This window comes from Coregonus clupeaformis, chromosome 39 (genome assembly GCF_020615455.1).
Source record: "Coregonus clupeaformis isolate EN_2021a chromosome 39, ASM2061545v1, whole genome shotgun sequence".
Taxonomy (NCBI): Eukaryota; Metazoa; Chordata; class Actinopteri; order Salmoniformes; family Salmonidae; genus Coregonus; species Coregonus clupeaformis.
The window spans coordinates 18,631,604-18,648,422 of record NC_059230.1 but is presented as its reverse complement, the minus strand read 5'-3'; the positions used below and the strand labels follow the sequence as shown (position 1 = coordinate 18,648,422).

The 16,819-nt window shown below is 45.0% G+C and overlaps 1 protein-coding gene across 2 annotated transcripts in view; it reads left to right on the top strand.

Moving 5' to 3' along the window:
- Nucleotides 1-16,819, top strand: part of LOC121554279 (neurexin-1-beta) — a 256,949-nt gene that overhangs the window by 108,186 nt on the left and 131,944 nt on the right. The window lies entirely within an intron of this gene.

The window sequence follows — 16,819 nt, the reverse complement described above, 5'->3', positions numbered from 1 at the left end:
GCATATATCTTCTCCAGGAGACATCTCCTCTGTCTGACTGAGGTGTCTAATCAAACACACAGGAGTTTGTCTTAAACCAAACTAATAAATAAAAAATAATAATTGGCATGAAATAAACTTGTCAAATGCATTGCTCCGCGGAGTGTAAAACAGTCTGGAAGATGATGTATTGTTCTGTTCTTGGGGAGAGAGAGAACGACAGAGTGGGAAAGAGAGAGAGCTCTGCATGCAAATTGTATAGATTCAGACAGATGGAGATGTGGCCTTATCGACAGCACTTCTGACAATGATAGTAAAATATAGTAGTAGAGTCTGTGGAGAAGATAGTTGACACTTTGAGGGGTCTCTCTTTCTCTCTCTCTCTCTCTCTCTCTCTCTCTCTCTCTCTCTCTATCTCTCTCTCTCCCTATTTCTCTTTCTCTCTCTCTTGCTTTCCCTCGTTCTCTCTCTCTCTCGCTTTCTCTCTTTCGCTTTCTCTCTCACTCTCTCTCTCTCTGTCACTCCCTCTCTTTCTCTCTCTCTCTCTCTGTTCCTGGATGGAGCACAAACACCCCCTGCTTTCCTCACAGATATGGGGTGGTTTTGTAATGGAATTGACTGTCTTAACCGAACAGCGGTATGGCACAGGTCCGCCTCGTCTCAACAATATGCATGACACGGTCGTTTGTCATGTACCGCCTGTGTTCCCCCTGCCAATGATAATTTGGCCCCTGTCCTGGTTTTTCACTATTCACTCTGCAGAGACCCAAGTCAGTCACAGTCAGGGCTGGAGGGTTGCGGGGGACATTGTCACAAAATGGCTGCCATTGTCACTGCTTTTGCATGGTGTCCTTTTGGAAAAGGCAGATATGGACGAGGAGCTTTGTTGATGTTGTTGAGAAGAGTAAGAAAGAGGATTTGAATGGAGGCTCTGGGGACTTAACATAAGGAATGAGTTATGTATAGTCTGGCCACATATTTCTGTTGCATTAGTATTCTCTCCCATCTAGATACTGTATGTGACCTCTCTCTAATAGGTCGCTGACCTTTGCCCCCAATAGGGATCAAGAGATACTCAACACCCAATCATTATCTGTCTATCAGTGTTGTCAGCGTTGCAGCTTAGTCCATTTGGCAGATTCAGCACACATCTCTTATCCTTCACAGCCACCATTTTCTCTCTGCATGCTCCCATTTTGTTGGTCACTCTCCTGCTTTCATCACTCAATTCCAACCCAGCCCGTCTTACTCCCAAATGAGTATCACACTACCCTTTCTTTCTTTCTCTCAGCTCTCTCTCTCTCTCTCTCTCTCTCTCTCTCTCTCGCTCTCTGCCTCTCTGCCTCTCTGCCTCTCTGCCTCTTTGTCTTTCATTCTTAGCGTTTGATTACAGCATGGCCCAGGCCTGGGCCTGTAGAACTGTGTGCATGTTATTAAGGCCAATTTCCATCACTTTTCTTTATGTCTGTCACCACCGCCGCTCCACTGGGATGAGAATGGATCTTAATGGGCACTGGTTGATTAGCACAAAGCTAATGATGACTCAGAGTATGGACAGAGAGGAAACGGCTGATTTAGAGAGAGAAGGAGAGAATGGGAGGAGGGGGGGTGGAGGGAGCGAGCAAGGGAGGGTGGTATGAAAAGAGAGGAGGAGGAGAGGGAGGGTATTGGAGAGAGGGAAGTGATGGAGGGGGGATGAGAGGAAAGGAGGGAACAAGAGAGCAATCAAGGGAGTGAAAGAAAGAGATGGAAGAGATATGGTGGAAAGAGAGGTGGAAAAAACTACATAAAAGGTGGAAAGAATACAAAATAGGAGAGAGGAATCAAAAGAGAGGGTGTCAGTCCTATATAGGGCTGATGATTGGGAGTTGTATTAGGCAGAAGCAGCAGAACACCGAGCTGTGATCTGTATAAATATCAAAGCCCCTCGTTCTCGCCGCCAAATCAAAGTGGGTCACAGTGGAACTGGAGGCTAGAGCCAAGGTAACTCACACTTACATTACTGTACCGCTGTAACTCACGATACTTCCAACACTCTCATTTATCCCTGTATATGTTTATACACAAGGCACATTTATATTTCCAAATTTGTGTTGGCTAACATGACGCGTCAAGGATAAAGAGCTAAAATAGCATTAGTGGCTGGATTTATGGCTGGAACTAGCAAAGTGATGGTGCAGCAGGGCCGATGTTGCGCCTCGCTAAAATGCTTTTATCACGTTAGCAGACTGGGCTATTGTTATTAACTATGGCAATAACATCTGATAATATCAAGCCCAGACTGTTTCATCACAATGGGTGTGAATCAGAAGTGATACTGCTCTGCCTCTTCCTCTGGCTTTTCTCTCTGAGATGCAGCACTGTGTTCTAGACCAGTGGTTCCCAAACTGTGGGGCACAAGGGGTCGGTAAGGGGTCGCGGGGGTCTAATAGTAGGGGGGTCTAATAGTAGAATGCAATTCTCGAAATTCAGTCATTGCAGACCTTAGAGAGCTATTTATAACTTGTCAGAGATGTCCAGATCAACTAGCCCATGTCAGCTTACGTTTTATAGCTAGGTATTTTAGACCATATATTTTGTTGTAATGTTTGAGTCATTCAAATATCACATGAATACACATTAGACATGGCAAAATATATAGAATTGCTAGAAAATATGCTATAAACCTGCTAAATGTTCTCTCCACCAACAAGAGGGGTGTGAACAGTTTGTGTCATGAACAGTGCTTGTGCCCATAGAAATAGATGTGGCGCGGGGGGCCTGAGTGAAAAGTTTGTGAACCCCTGTTCTAAACTGTGGGAACCCCTGTTCTAGACTGTGCGCCCCCTGTGGTGGTTGTGGTACTCTCATTTCCAGTTTCTTTTTTTACTCTTAAGAGATGTATGAGTATCTGAAAACAGCACAACAGTAGCCAAACTCCCTCTCAACCTAGACAAACTCCCTCTCATCCTAGACAAACTCCCTCTCAACCTAGACAAACTCCCTCTCATCCTAGACAAACTCCCTCTCATCCTAGACAAACTCCCTCTCATCCTAGACAAACTCCCTCTCAACCTAGACAAACTCCCTCTCATCCTAGACAAACTCCCTCTCAACCTAGACAAACTCCCTCTCATCCTAGACAAATTCCTTTCTCAACCTAGACAAACTCCCTCTCATCCTAGACAAACTCCCTCTCATCCTAGACAAACACCCTCTCATCCTAGACAAACTCCCTCTCAACCTAGACAAACTCCCTCTCATCCTAGACAATCTCCCTCTCAACCTAGACAAACTCCCTCTCATCCTAGACAAACTCCCTCTCATCCTAGACAAACTCCCTCTCATCCTAGACAAACTCCCTCTCAACCTAGACAAACTCCCCTATTCAAAGAGCAGACATCGGCTCGCGTTCGCCTCGCATCCCAGTGTTTGTTGGCATGGCAACTACAGTTGTTTCAAGGGGGGCAGATGCCATTAGATAGGTGGCAGACCGGTCAAAGGGGCTTTTAATATCTGTGTTCTATGCTAGCCTGTGTGCCAGCCTACCAACCAGTGATCATGGAGCAGCTGGCTAACTGCAAATGAGCCCACCAGAATGTTTTTTAAATATGAAGAGGTAAGAAGAGAGGAAGGAGGGAGAGCAAGAGAGAGGGTGGCAAATTATGTAGGATTCCTCATTGAAGCATTCAATGAAACAGTGTACTGTTTGATGGCGGAGAACTGACAGGAGGAGGGGCAGAATCATTATCAGGAGCCATGTTGCTGTGGATGGTGCTGGTACTGGCTCCCTTAATAAAGAGCTGATTTAGTGCAAGGAGAGACATGTCGTACATAGAGAGAGCGAGAGAAAAACACACATTTCTTTCCACAGGGCCGTGGGGTGAGAGGGATGCAGCTTGAGCCCCACCCTCTTCAACATACAGTGTATATCAACAAATTGTCGAGGGCACTAGAACAGTCTGCAGCACCCGGCCTCACCCTACTAGAATTTGAATTCAAATATCTACTGTTTGCTGATGATCCGGTGCTTCTCTCCCCAACCAAGGAGGGCCTACAGCAGAACCTAGATCTTCTGCACAGATTCTGTCAGACGTGGGCCCTGACAGTAAATCTTAGTAAGACAAAAATAATAGTGTTCCAAAAAAGGACCACAAATACAAATTCCATCTAGACACCGTTGCCCTAGAGCACATACCTTGGCCTAAAAATCAGCACCACAGGTAACTTCCACAAAACTATGAACGATCTGAGAGACAAGGAAATAACGGCCTTCTACGCCATCAAAAGGAACATACAATTCTACATACCAATTAGGATGATTAGTACACAGTATGCAGTTTTAGTAAGTAGTAGGCAACAGATTTCAGACACCTTCTCTGACTCTCATTTGCTACTCTCTGGCTTATGTTTGTTCTTTCTCTCTCACAGTTACGATCTTTCGATCTCTCCTTCATTCTCTCTCTCCCTCTTCCTCTCTCTCTCTCCCATTTCTCTTTCTCTCTTTCTTTCTCCCTCGAGCTCTTCTGCGCCTCTCTTCATCTCCCCCTTCCTCTCTCTGTCTCCCTCTCTCTCCACCCCTCTCTCTCTCTCTCTCTCCAGTTGAGCTGACAGGCGTGTTCTGTTTCTGTTCATGTCCTAGGGAGTACAACTCACACACACTTTTATTCCTTATTTTATTCACTGTGTACTGTCATCCTAAATACACAATTGCACCGACAGACACAGGCTTTTACACAAACAAACATCTACCTACACGCAGTTCCTCAAGGTATTTTAGCATAAACACAAAATGTAATTTCAGCTTTCCGCTCATCCCTAGCTGGAGTGGGAACATACAACTCTACTACCCACGATTCCCTACCTATATCCCCCCGTGTTGCTGTATCACTGTGTAGTTAACTAGATCCGAACCCCAGGTCCCTTACACACCACTTTTTCGCTACCCCGTTCCCTTCCTCCCTTCCTCTCTCCTTCCCTCCTTGCATGCATAAAATATTGGAAGATTGACTGCTCTCCCTCTGAGTCTCTTACTCATCCTTCTTTCAACCATTGTTTTATTACGCCGTGATCTGCACAATCGGAGAACATTTCAATGCCCCCAACCAGCTTGTCACACTGAGGCTGCAGTTTTCTAGTCTAGACCAGTCTTGTGCTATGTACAGTATGCTTGGTGTCGGTCTGTGGTGCATAGTAAGGAGATAGATTGTAGTGTGGGAAGTTTTTTTTTTAGGTACGCTAGGTAGTCTATTCTCTTGCCATCGCTCCCTTTCTCCTGTACTCTGATCTTTTTATTATTAGTAAGCCAACTTCCCTCCTGGTGTTTTCTAGCGCTACCCCTCCTTCTTTCTCTCTTGTACCGCTCTCTCTCTTTCTGTCCTCCGTCTCTCCCTCTCTCACTCCTCTACACTCTCTCACTCCTCTACACTCTCTCTCTCCCTCATAATCTTCCCTCTATTCTCCATCCTTTCCCATTCTCAATCTCTCACCTTCCCCCCTCTCTCTCCTCTCTCACTTACTCTCTCTCTCTCGCTCGCGCCCCCCCCCCCCCTCTCAATTCAATTTCATTTCCATTTAAGGGGCTTTATTGTCATGGGAAACACATGTTTACATTGCCAAAGCAATTGTAATAGATGATAAACAAAAGTGAATTAAACAATTAAATAATTAACTGTAAACATTACACTCATAAAAGTTCTAAAAGAATAAAGACATTTAAAGTGTCATATTATGTCTATATACAGTGTTGCAATGATGTGCAAATAGTTCAAGTACAAAAAGGAAAATAAATAAACATAAATATAGGTTGTATTTACAATGGTGTTTGTTCTTCACTGGTTGCCCTTTTCTTGTGGCAACAGGTCACAAATCTTGCTGCTGTGAGTGCACACTGTGGTATCCTTCCTTCCTTCCTTCCTTCCTTCCCTGTGTATCACTCTACCTGAGGGGTGGGTCTGGCAGAGAAGCTGATATTTGACAGAGTGTCTCATTAGGAACAGCAAGGCCTCCTACAAACCCAGGACAAGCCCGTTGGCTACCTCTGCACTGTGCCAACTATCTGCTGAGAGATGGAGAGAATGAGGGAGGGATGGAGAGAGGGGGTGAGGTGAAAGAGAGGGGAGGGAGAGAACGCCAACGGCAGAAAAAGAGGGGGAGGAAAGAAGCAGAGGGAGAGAGAGGTCTGGGTCAGCCATTTTTGTCTCTTTCTCTCGTTTTTCTCTCTGTAATTGACTTGTGGTAACAGCAGAAGTAGATGGAGAGACAGAGAAGGCAGGGAATAAGTGTCAACCCTCTCCCACTACTGTAACAGTGGCGGTCAGTGCTGTTTAAGATTAGGGAGGATGATTTCTTTTTTTATGGGCCTTATTTCTGTTACAGCATATTGGACGACTGTCATTCATATTCCATTCACCTAGCTCAATGTAACATCGATAGGTTTAGGCTACTACATTATACTTGAATTTGCCCTATACCCATCATGAGGTTACTACAACCTAGCCTACAAACTAAAGTTTATAACGTAGGTGCACAGGTCGAGAGACAAATTGGAGTAATCAAGGTGACAGACAGTGATACATTAAATACCACCTTGCACACTCTTGCCTGCATCTAGCTGATCTAGGTTGTAATCATTAGGGCCAGGACGATGATCGGTATCGCGATACTCATTAGTATCTTGGCAAGGAATAAAACACAAAGCGGATTTAACGTCTTTAGGAAAACAGCCCTAATTTTGGAAACATACATCATTATGTTGTCATCAAGAGTCACATTTATTTATTTTCAAAGCTAAAGCACACAATATTTTATATACATCAGGTTTTTAAAGGACCAAAGACTTTGGTCTGCTTCGTGTTTTCATTTTCGCCATGGAAAAAATATTGTGATACTGGTATCGTACCGGCCCTTAAATCATTAGTCCAAACAGTTGCAAAACTTTTGCAACTAAAACTAGAGTTTCTATTGGACAAATTCAGGTAGGTCCATACCTGTTTCGTTCCATTTGCTTCTGTTTAAGAAAGGTTTTGCAACAGAATCGGCAGAATAAATACACCCCTGATCACCCACACACACAGGTCATTTGCATAGCAGCCATACAAATGTAATGTTTACTGTCCATTTTTAATTACACTTTAAATGGTGTATTTTTGATTGTTTTTTTCACTTTAGTTTATTATCTATTTCACTTGCTTTGGCAATGTTAACATATGTTTCCCATGCCAATAAGGCCCTTTGAATTGAATTGAATTGAATTGAGATACAGAGAGAGACAAAGAGACACAGAGACAGAAATAGACGGAGACAGAAGGAGACAGAGAGTGAGAGAGAGAGGGAGAGAGAGAGAGGGAGAGAGAGAGGGGGTAAAAGAGCAAGAGAAATGGGGAGCCACAACATCCTATACCGCCTCATGTGGGAAGAAGTTAATGCCTCATGGCATCCGTGAAACCTCTTTTTTAATCTGCCGAGAGAGAGAAAGAGACAGGGGATGGAGGGTAGAAGGAAAAGAAAGGAGGAGGGGGTCTCTGTATGAAATCAACTCCACTTTGGAATGATCCTCTTAGGGCTTTTTCCTCGGCACATCCCTGGGTGTAGAGAGGCATTGAGGCGAAATGAAGTCATGCAAAGCCCCTCTTTTCAGAGGACATATCGTTTTATTGGACTTGTCAGTACTGTAGTGTAGAACTTGTGCTGTGTTTTCAAGGTATAGCTGTAGCACATAGGTGTTTAAAGTAATGTTACTGTATGTATCATCTGTAGAAATGTAACAGGATATTATAGCGATCATGGTAAACATGTCATGTTGTACAGGAACATTCTGTGTTCATCTTTCTTTTCCACCGCGAGTCCAATAAGTGTCAAGATTTGCTGAAGAATGTTCTAGCTAAGTACAGACAACAGAAAGGTGTTGTTGCACCAAAAGTAACAAAACATACTTGAAAGAAACATTTCCAAGGCAAATATGGAGAGTGGAGAGACCTCAAGGCCTGTTCGGTCCTCATCTATGTTGTTCTCGAAAACCAATCTAGTACAGTCCTTCGTACATCTGTTACACTGGACATAATTACAATGATAAAAGCAGTTGTTGTTTCATTTGGAGGGAAAACGTGGTTTTCAGGCAAGCATAATTTCTCACGGTCGCGTGGCTCTGGTAGAGGCTGTTTTGGAGATGTTGTCGACTCGAATGCAGGATGAAATGTGCGTCACGCCGCCCTCGTTAGCTCGCTAATGAGAGGAATTAGCCACAGAGCGTACACAGGGCTACGTGCTCTGGAAATTAGTTTTTGTTTATTGGAGGCTAGTTATCCTAGCTCACAAGATGTCGGTGTGTTGTGTGTATACTAGCGTGCCTGACTCGTGTCATCAAGTCAAGGTTCAGTTTTTTTGTTTTTGGGGAGATATTTTTGCAGTTTTATTACCAGGCTGAAACAGTATTTGCTTTCCTTTCTATGTTAATGTCACAACATTCTACATTAATGGGACATGACTTTATGTGTATGAAGTAATACATGGACAAATAGAACACAGGTAAACATAATTGGATATTATCAAGATCAAACATGTTTCAAATGCAATTCTCTACAGTGTTTTTGTATTTGCAATGTTTCTCCTTAATGGGAAGTCGCTTGAGCTTTGAGAAATCTATAATATATTTGTTATCCATCACATCAATGATTCCTAAGTAGTTTCCAAATATGCTGTATAGCCTGAAGCTACAGTATATTCTGTGTGCCACTGTTTGACTCTCTTAAACAGGAATCTATCAAAATAATGTTTATATGGCCATTGTTTTTGGCTGATCGACCCCTCCAGCTATTTCCAAGTGCAGAGGACAAATTACATATGAGAAATGGGACTTGAAGCTTAAAACTGCCCCGAACATTTACAAACAGTCAACAACATAACTACAGCACAAACATATGGACATATAATGTATGGAGATCTCAGCTGGCACTTACGTCAAGTTTCAAAGGGGCACTATTCAAATACATGAATGATTCGGCTAGCATTACTTTAGTAAAACAATGGGGGTTTCTGCAGTAGAAAAGGTTCCTTCCTCCAGCCATTTCACCCCCCACCAAACACACAACAATCTGTCTTCCTATTCCAGTCAGTGAGCTCAATGTGTCATATGGGATTTCTATATATCCTGCTTTTCAACCCTTTTGCCCTGCCTTCAGCCGTCTCGAAGCAGTCCCAAATTGGCTGACACGTAGATAAGCTGTGTTTCCACTGGCGGCCATAGACAGTAAATGAGTCTGAGGCGTTGGATGAATAGCTGCCTGATGCCCTTTTGGCTGTCTGGTGCATCTCTTTATGCTTTGGCTTTGTGTACGTTTCCACAGAGCGGGAAAGCGGCATTAAATTCTATCAACCCCTATAGACTGCTTTGGAAATAATAATTGCCCTGCACCACATTTGTGTAGAATTACAGATGCATACATCAGGATAAGCTTTCAGCTTGCACATACATAGCCTGAGGAGATGCCATCCAGACTGCCTAAGAATCAGTCATCTTATCCTGTTGCGTAACGTTGCAACCGGGAGATGCCCTTTCGAACGCTGAGAGACTTTGTGGCTATGGTAATTAGTGACGACCCAAGCTTCCGGCCATCCTCCTCCTCCAGACCCTCCAGTATTTGTTTGTTTGTTTATGTGTTTGTTCACTGCATCTCCTTCTCTGTTAATGTCTTATTTACTGTGGTTCAGCCTGGCTGGATGGTCCGCCCTGGCAGAGCCAGCCAACAAATGGAGGGGCTATGTAACAGCAGCCTGCTATGTACCACTGCCAACCGGCAGGGAGGGAAAGAAACAGAGGGAGAGGGAGGAAGCGAGAGAGGTGGGAGAAGGGAGAAAGAGAGCAGGAAAGGGAAAGAAAGAAACAGAGGGAGAGGGAGGAAGCGAGAGAGGTGGGAGAAGGGAGAAAGAGAGCAGGAAAGGGAAAGAGAGTGAGGGGAAAAAAGAGAGAGAGACAGGGGTGATGGGAGAACATAGGAGAGGATATAAAGGAGAGATGGAGGGAGACCGAGAACGAGCAAGATACAGGGAGTGAACCCAAGACATGAATCAAGGAAGCGACGGGGTTGGTTGGTGTTGGAGGGAGAGATGGAGGGCAAATAAGTAAGGGGGCAGATGCAGGAGGAGATGCAGGAGGATAGAGCTTTGTTTGAACCACTCACTACCAGGTTTAATGGAAGGAGAGATTTGGAGGGAGAGAAGGAGAGAGGGACACTTCCGGGTTCGAGACATGGCACAGCAAATCTCCTTCCCTGTTCCCCTTTGCGCTCCTTTGTTTGGGCATTGTCTCGTCGCATTATTGGTTTTGCTCGATTCGTTTTTCATTGAAGGGTTCCGTAGGACAGTCGTTTTGTTTCCTATCTTCAGCTCCTCTGTCTTTGGCAGGCCTCGCTGTACGAAATGTCCTCCTTTGACAGGTGTGGAGGCTCCAAAACCATGCCAAACAGTGAACTGTCGCTCTTTTTTTCTCGCTCCCTCTCTCTGGCGCGTCAACGACTCAGAATAACATCATAGAGAGGGAGGCGATGACATTTAAAATGGCTGACCATGGCCCTTTGTGGTCTTTGGTTGCGGACAGCTTTGAAATATGTTCAACTTCTGCCCCCATCTAACCCCTGTCCAAGCTTATTTCAATAGCCACCACACTAAAGGTATCTAGGTGGTTTTAACCCCTCTGTGACCACAGTGGATGAGGTTACTCGGGTCAACCTGAACCTCAGTATCTCCTTACCTTACCTGGTGGGTCAGTGAAAATTCATTCACCAGCCATATTTAGTAATGGGATGCCAAATGTATTTCCTGCATTTCCTATGTCCATATATGGTTTCCACTCACATGGTATTTTTCATGAAGGCTTCAGCAACGGCAAACAGCTTTCATCCAGAACAGCTGTGCAGAAGCCCAAACTCCATGTTGATTGACCCACGCATGAAAGCTCATCTTGTTCATGTGTCAGACCCAACACACTCACTCAAACACACACAAACGCAGTCAAACACACACACACACAGAGCGTCTGTCCATCAGTCCTCCTTTCATCTCTTCACTCTTCATCCCCAACGCCTTTGAAGTGGGACGCCCTGCAGTCTGTAGAATATACAGTACAGAGGAATGAAAAGCACACACATCTCTCTCTCTCTCTCTCTCTCTCTCTCTCTCTCTCTCTCTCTCTCTCTCTCTCTCTCTACTTCCTCTACTCGCCCACCTCCCTCTGTCCACTCCCTCTCCATCCATAACTTCCTCTCACCTTGTCTCAGACTGAATGTCATCTGCACTGGCTTCACCATTACTCTCCATCCCAGCCATCATTTAATAGTAAACGTAAATGTATTCATTTGTGGATGTCCATCATCCATTTTGTATGTAACATAGTGGGGGTTCGTCCGGGATCCATCCCGTGCTACTCATGCAAATTAGTAAGTGTCTGGTTCAGTGTTGAGCTTGGCAGCGGTACTACCTGTTTTTTTTTGTGTGTTCAGTAGTCGACGGCTCGTGTTGCTAGTAGGATGGCTACTTTTGAGTTGGAGGCATTTTTGGAAAACCCTACGTGGGAGGTTTTTGAGAATTGTCGTAGAGTGGATCTACAGGCTTTGGCTGACCACTTTTCTGTACCCATACCGAGGGGTATAGTGAAAGCAGAAGTTAGGGAAGTAGTGCTAGCGATATTGTTGAGCGAGCGAGTGCTTGTGTTACCGCCCGCCTGAGTCTGCTGCTCCTGTAGGGGATGTGGTTGCTGTTTCTGTAAGCCCATCAGTGTCTGAGGACGAGGCTAAGGCTCCAGCCACATTGCCCCGTTATGACCCACTCTCCCCACTGACTGACAGTGATGCCAGGATCGATGTCCGCTCGACGCGGCTCCAAATGGAGGCGGAAGAGCGGGCACACATCAGGCAAGACAAGCTGGAGATGCGTAAAATGGAACTAGAGGCAGAACAGGAGACGCGTAAGCTAGAGGCAGAACAGGAGACGCGTAAGCTAGAGGCAGAACAGGAGACGCGTAAGCTAGAGGCAGAACAGGAGACGCGTAAGATGGAACTGGAGACGCGTAGGCTTGATCAAGAACTGGAGACGCGTAAGATGGAACTGGAGATGCGTAAAATGGAACTAGAGGCAGAAACAGCGAGGTTAGTCTCTGCTCATACTATGCCTGCTAGTGAGCCAGCCTCACCAGCGGTGTCGTCTGCTACATTTGATATTAGTAGACAGATCACCTTGGTACCTGTGTTTAGGGAGTCAGAGGTTGATTCCTATTTCAGTGTGTTTGAGCGTATAGCGGTAGCATTGAAATGGCCCGACGAGGTATGGTGCCTATTACTTCAGTGTAAGCTAACAGGTAAAGCCCAAGAGGTTCTGGCAGCGCTACCTCTTGAAGACAGTTTGAATTATGAGGTGGTCAAAGCTACTGTTCTTCGTGCCTATGAGCTTGTTCCTGAGGCATATCGACAGAGATTTAGGTCTCATAAAAAGTCTCCTACTCAGACTTATGTGGAGTTTGCTAGAGACAAAGGAAATCTGTTTGACAAATGGCACAGTGCTAGTAAGGTAACTGATTTTAACTCTCTACGGGAGTTAATCTTGTTAGAAGAGTTTAAAAATTGTTTACCGGAACGCATTGTAGTTTATCTGAACGAACAGAAAGTATCCTCACTGTCGGAAGCGTCTGTATTGGCAGACGAGTTTGTGTTGACGCATAAGAGCGTGTTTTCGGCTCGTACGGAGAGCAGGGCTGCGGAGTTGCTAACTTCTAGTCCTAGTCGACCAGCAGTACATCCAGCACGCCCAAAAGATGTGCGTCACTGTTTCTATTGTCATAAGGTGGGACATTTGGTTAGTGATTGCTTTTTGCTAAACGCAAACCGGGGTGCCTCAGCACGCCAGGCCGCCAACGGGTGTTGGGCTGATTCGATGCGGTTGTCAGGCCGGAATCAAGACAGAAGCCTCATAGTGAATGTGGTTTGAAAGTCCCTGTCCCAGATCACAGTTATGAACCGTTCATTTTTGAGGGGTTTGTTTCTATATCAGATGATGAAGCGTCTCAGCGTCCAGTTAGAATCCTCAGAGATACTGGTGCGGCGCAGTCGTTCATACTAGCTGATGTGTTGCCCTTGTCCAGTAATACATATTGTGGTTCCAGTGTGTTAGTACAAGGAAATGAAATGGGATTTGTCCCAGTGCCATTGCACTTTGTGAACGTACACTCTGAGTTAGTCAGTGGATTGTTCAGAGTGGGCGTACGTCCTATGTTGCCAGTAAAAGGTGTGACATTTATAATGGGCAACGATATTGCCGGAGGAAAGGTAATACCCATATTGGAGGTATTGGATAAAAGTGACCAGTCTCTCTCCGAGGAGCTGGCACAGGGTTATCCAGATGTGTTCCCCGCTTGTGCTGTCACACGTGCTCAAGCACGACAAGTGGGTGAAGTGGTAGATTTGTCAGACACGATTCTATTCAGAGAGAATATTTCCGGATGTGAGTATGGACACGGTGGTGTCCTGTTTTTGGTTACTCACTAAAGTTGCTGTTTATTATGATTGGTAATTCTGTTAGACTACTGTTTTGTTATGTGAGTGCGGATACTGTTGTGTCCTGTGTATTGTGTACTACTTAATTGCTGATTACCCTGTTTGGTAGCTTTGTGTGTTTCTGGGAAAAGGGGAGTTTAAGCTAGTTGCCCTTGGGCGTACATTACCCGTAGGAAGAAATCTGTCTAAAAACACTAGTTAGACCTGAGCGGACCACCCACTGTACTTTTGTATGACTAGCAGTAGCCTAGCGGTTCTTCAGGCAGGCTAGATCAGTTTAGGGGGTTTTACACTATTGTTTCATTTCTTGGGTCCTGCTCAGCCCTTTTTCCCAAACCCTTACCGTGTGTTCTGAAATAAACCATTTGTGTTTGACGGTAGTTCATGGTTGTTGTGTCACATTTGTTCTCACTGCTCCATGCCACACTCCTAATTTGCATAATTTATGTTACGGGTCTCATGTCCATCCACCCTAGACGTTTAGAGCCACGGGGTTCGTAACATAGTTAATAGAACTTATGTTAATAGAAACAGTGACGCACATCTTTTGGGCGCGCTGGATGTACTGCTGGTCGACTAGGATTAAAAGTTAGCAACTCCGCAGCCCGGCTCTCCGTACGAGCCGAAAACACGCTCTTATGCGTCAACACAAACTCGTCTGCCAATACAGACGCTTCCGACAGTGAGGATACTTTCTGTTCGTTCAGATAAACTACAATGCGTTCCGGTAAGCAATTTTTAAACTCTTCTAACAAGATTAACTCCCGTAGAGAGTTAAAATCAGTTACCTTACTTGCACTGTGCCATTTGTCAAACAGATTTCCTTTGTCTCTAGCAAACTCCACATAAGTCTGAGTAGGAGACTTTTTATGAGACCTAAATCTCTGTCGATATGCCTCAGGAACAAGCTCATAGGCACGAAGAACAGTAGCTTTGACCACTTCATAATTCAAACTGTCTTCAAGAGGTAGCGCTGCCAGAACCTCTTGGGCTTTACCTGTTAGTTTACACTGAAGTAATAGGCACCATACCTCTTCGGGCCATTTCAATGCTACCGCTATACGTTCAAACACACTGAAATAGGAATCAACCTCTGACTCCCTGAACACAGGTACCAAGGTGATCTGTCTACTAATATCAAATGTAGCAGACGACACCGCTGGTGAGGCTGGCTCACTAGCAGGCATAGTATGAGCAGAGACTAACCTCGCTGTTTCTGCCTCTAGCTTACGCGTCTCCTGTTCTATCTTACGCGTCTCCTGTTCTGCCTCTAGTTCCATTTTACGCGTCTCCTGTTCTGCCTCTAGCTTACGCGTCTCCTGTTCTGCCTCTAGCTTACGCGTCTCCTGTTCTGCCTCTAGCTCCATTTTACGCATCTCCAGCTTGTCTTGCCTGATTTGTGCCCGCTCTTCCGCCTCTATTTGGAGCCGTGTCGAGCGGACATCCATCCTGGCATCACTGTCAGTCAGTGGGGAGAGTGGGTCATAACGGGGCAATGTGGCTGGAGCCTTAGCCTCGTCCTCAGACACTGATGGGCTTACAGGAACAGCAACCACATCCCCTACAGGAGCAGCAGACTCAGGCGGCGGTAACTCAAGCACTCGCTCGTTTAACAATATCGCTAACACTACTTCCCTAACTTCTGCTTTCACTAAACCCCTCGGTATGGGTACAGAAAAGTGGTCAGCCAAAGCCTGTAGATCCACTCTACGGCAATTATCAAAAACCTCCCACGTAGGGTTTTCCAAAAATGCCTCCAACTCAAAAGTAGCCATCCTACTAGCAACACGAGCCGTCGACTACTGAACACACAAAAAAAACAGGTAGTTACAGCTGCTAAGCTCAACACTGAACCAGACACTTGCTAATTTACATGAGTAGCATGGGATAGATAGGATCCCAGACGAGCCCCCACTTTACGAATTTGCAATTTGTTATGGCTAACGTTAGCTAGGTGGCTAGGTGACTAATGTTAACTAGGCTAGGGGATAGGGTTAGGGGAAGGATTAGGGGAAGGATTAGCTAACATGATAAGTAGTTGCAAAGTAGCTAAAAAGTAGTAAGTAGTTGCAATGTTGCTAATTTAGCAAAAATGCTAAAGTTGTCTGTGATTCGAACACACAACCTTTGGGTTCCTAGATATTCATGTTATACGCCCCCACCCATCCTCCCCAACCAACCACCCACTTTTCGTTTTTGGCTTAAGTAACCTTCTGTCTTATGTAACCATACCAAATGTAACATATCATACTAATTTGAGTGTCACAGATTTAAGTTGACTATGTTACGTCTTTGAGGCCAGGCTGACCATCCATCACCCATCTCCATTACCAGTACAACCCCCTGTCCACTCCATTCCATTGTGGCGCACTCAATCTGAGGAGCCATTAGAATGCTACTCTAAGCCCGTGTCATCATTAGTGCAGGTGTCCATTTTGTGTCAACACTGATTGGTCCAGAATGGAAGTTAATGTTAACTGAGAGAAACTGTATACTGGCAATAAGAGATAAGTGACCCTTTTGAAAAGAGGTTGTCTGACAATCAGACAGGAATTGATTAAATGGACAAAGGCTAATTTGATTCATGGAATCAATGAGCTATACGCTTTTATAAGCTACTGGGAGATCCAAGAGTCCCTTTTCATGTTAATTTGATTTGCAAAATAGAAGCTAGGAGCTAGCTTCATCCATACGGCTGAGTACTTGTTATTTAGGCTACAGTACAAGACGAGTCCATTTTCCTCATTTTCTCCATCCCAATACCCTTTTAATGTGAGTTCTTTCCCATAATAGAGTGATGGATGTGTTGTTGTGCATTGTGAACTTTACGCCCCTCAAATTTTCACGAGGCTGGTTCCAACGAGGCGAGCTGCCGTTTTCATAAGGTCACCAATGAAAAGATGGAGCGACAGGTGCAAGGCATTAGCCCTCGTTTGTTTTCTTACGCCGGAGCGTAATTAGTATGATGTTAACGCTAATTTGCCCCGCGGTGCGCTAACAAGAAGAGCACACATCGCTGAGGCAACCACCACAGGGGTGTATCTTCTCAGATATAGGGAGGAACAAAGAATCCTGACCTTTCCAGAGTCTTGCATGATAATGATGGCACCATGCGGGAGACGTTGGTGTCTCGCTTGAACTCTTCCCTGTGTCTCGTTGACTCTGGTTCCTCCAATGAGCCACATGTAGAAGGAACCATTTGCCTCCCTCTGCCCCCAAGACGCTATCTGTTCTCCCTATTTACATAATCAGCGGTGAAACCTAGCTAATGTCACATTTCTCGTTATTTCCCAAAAAAATCTATCATGCGCTGTGAATGC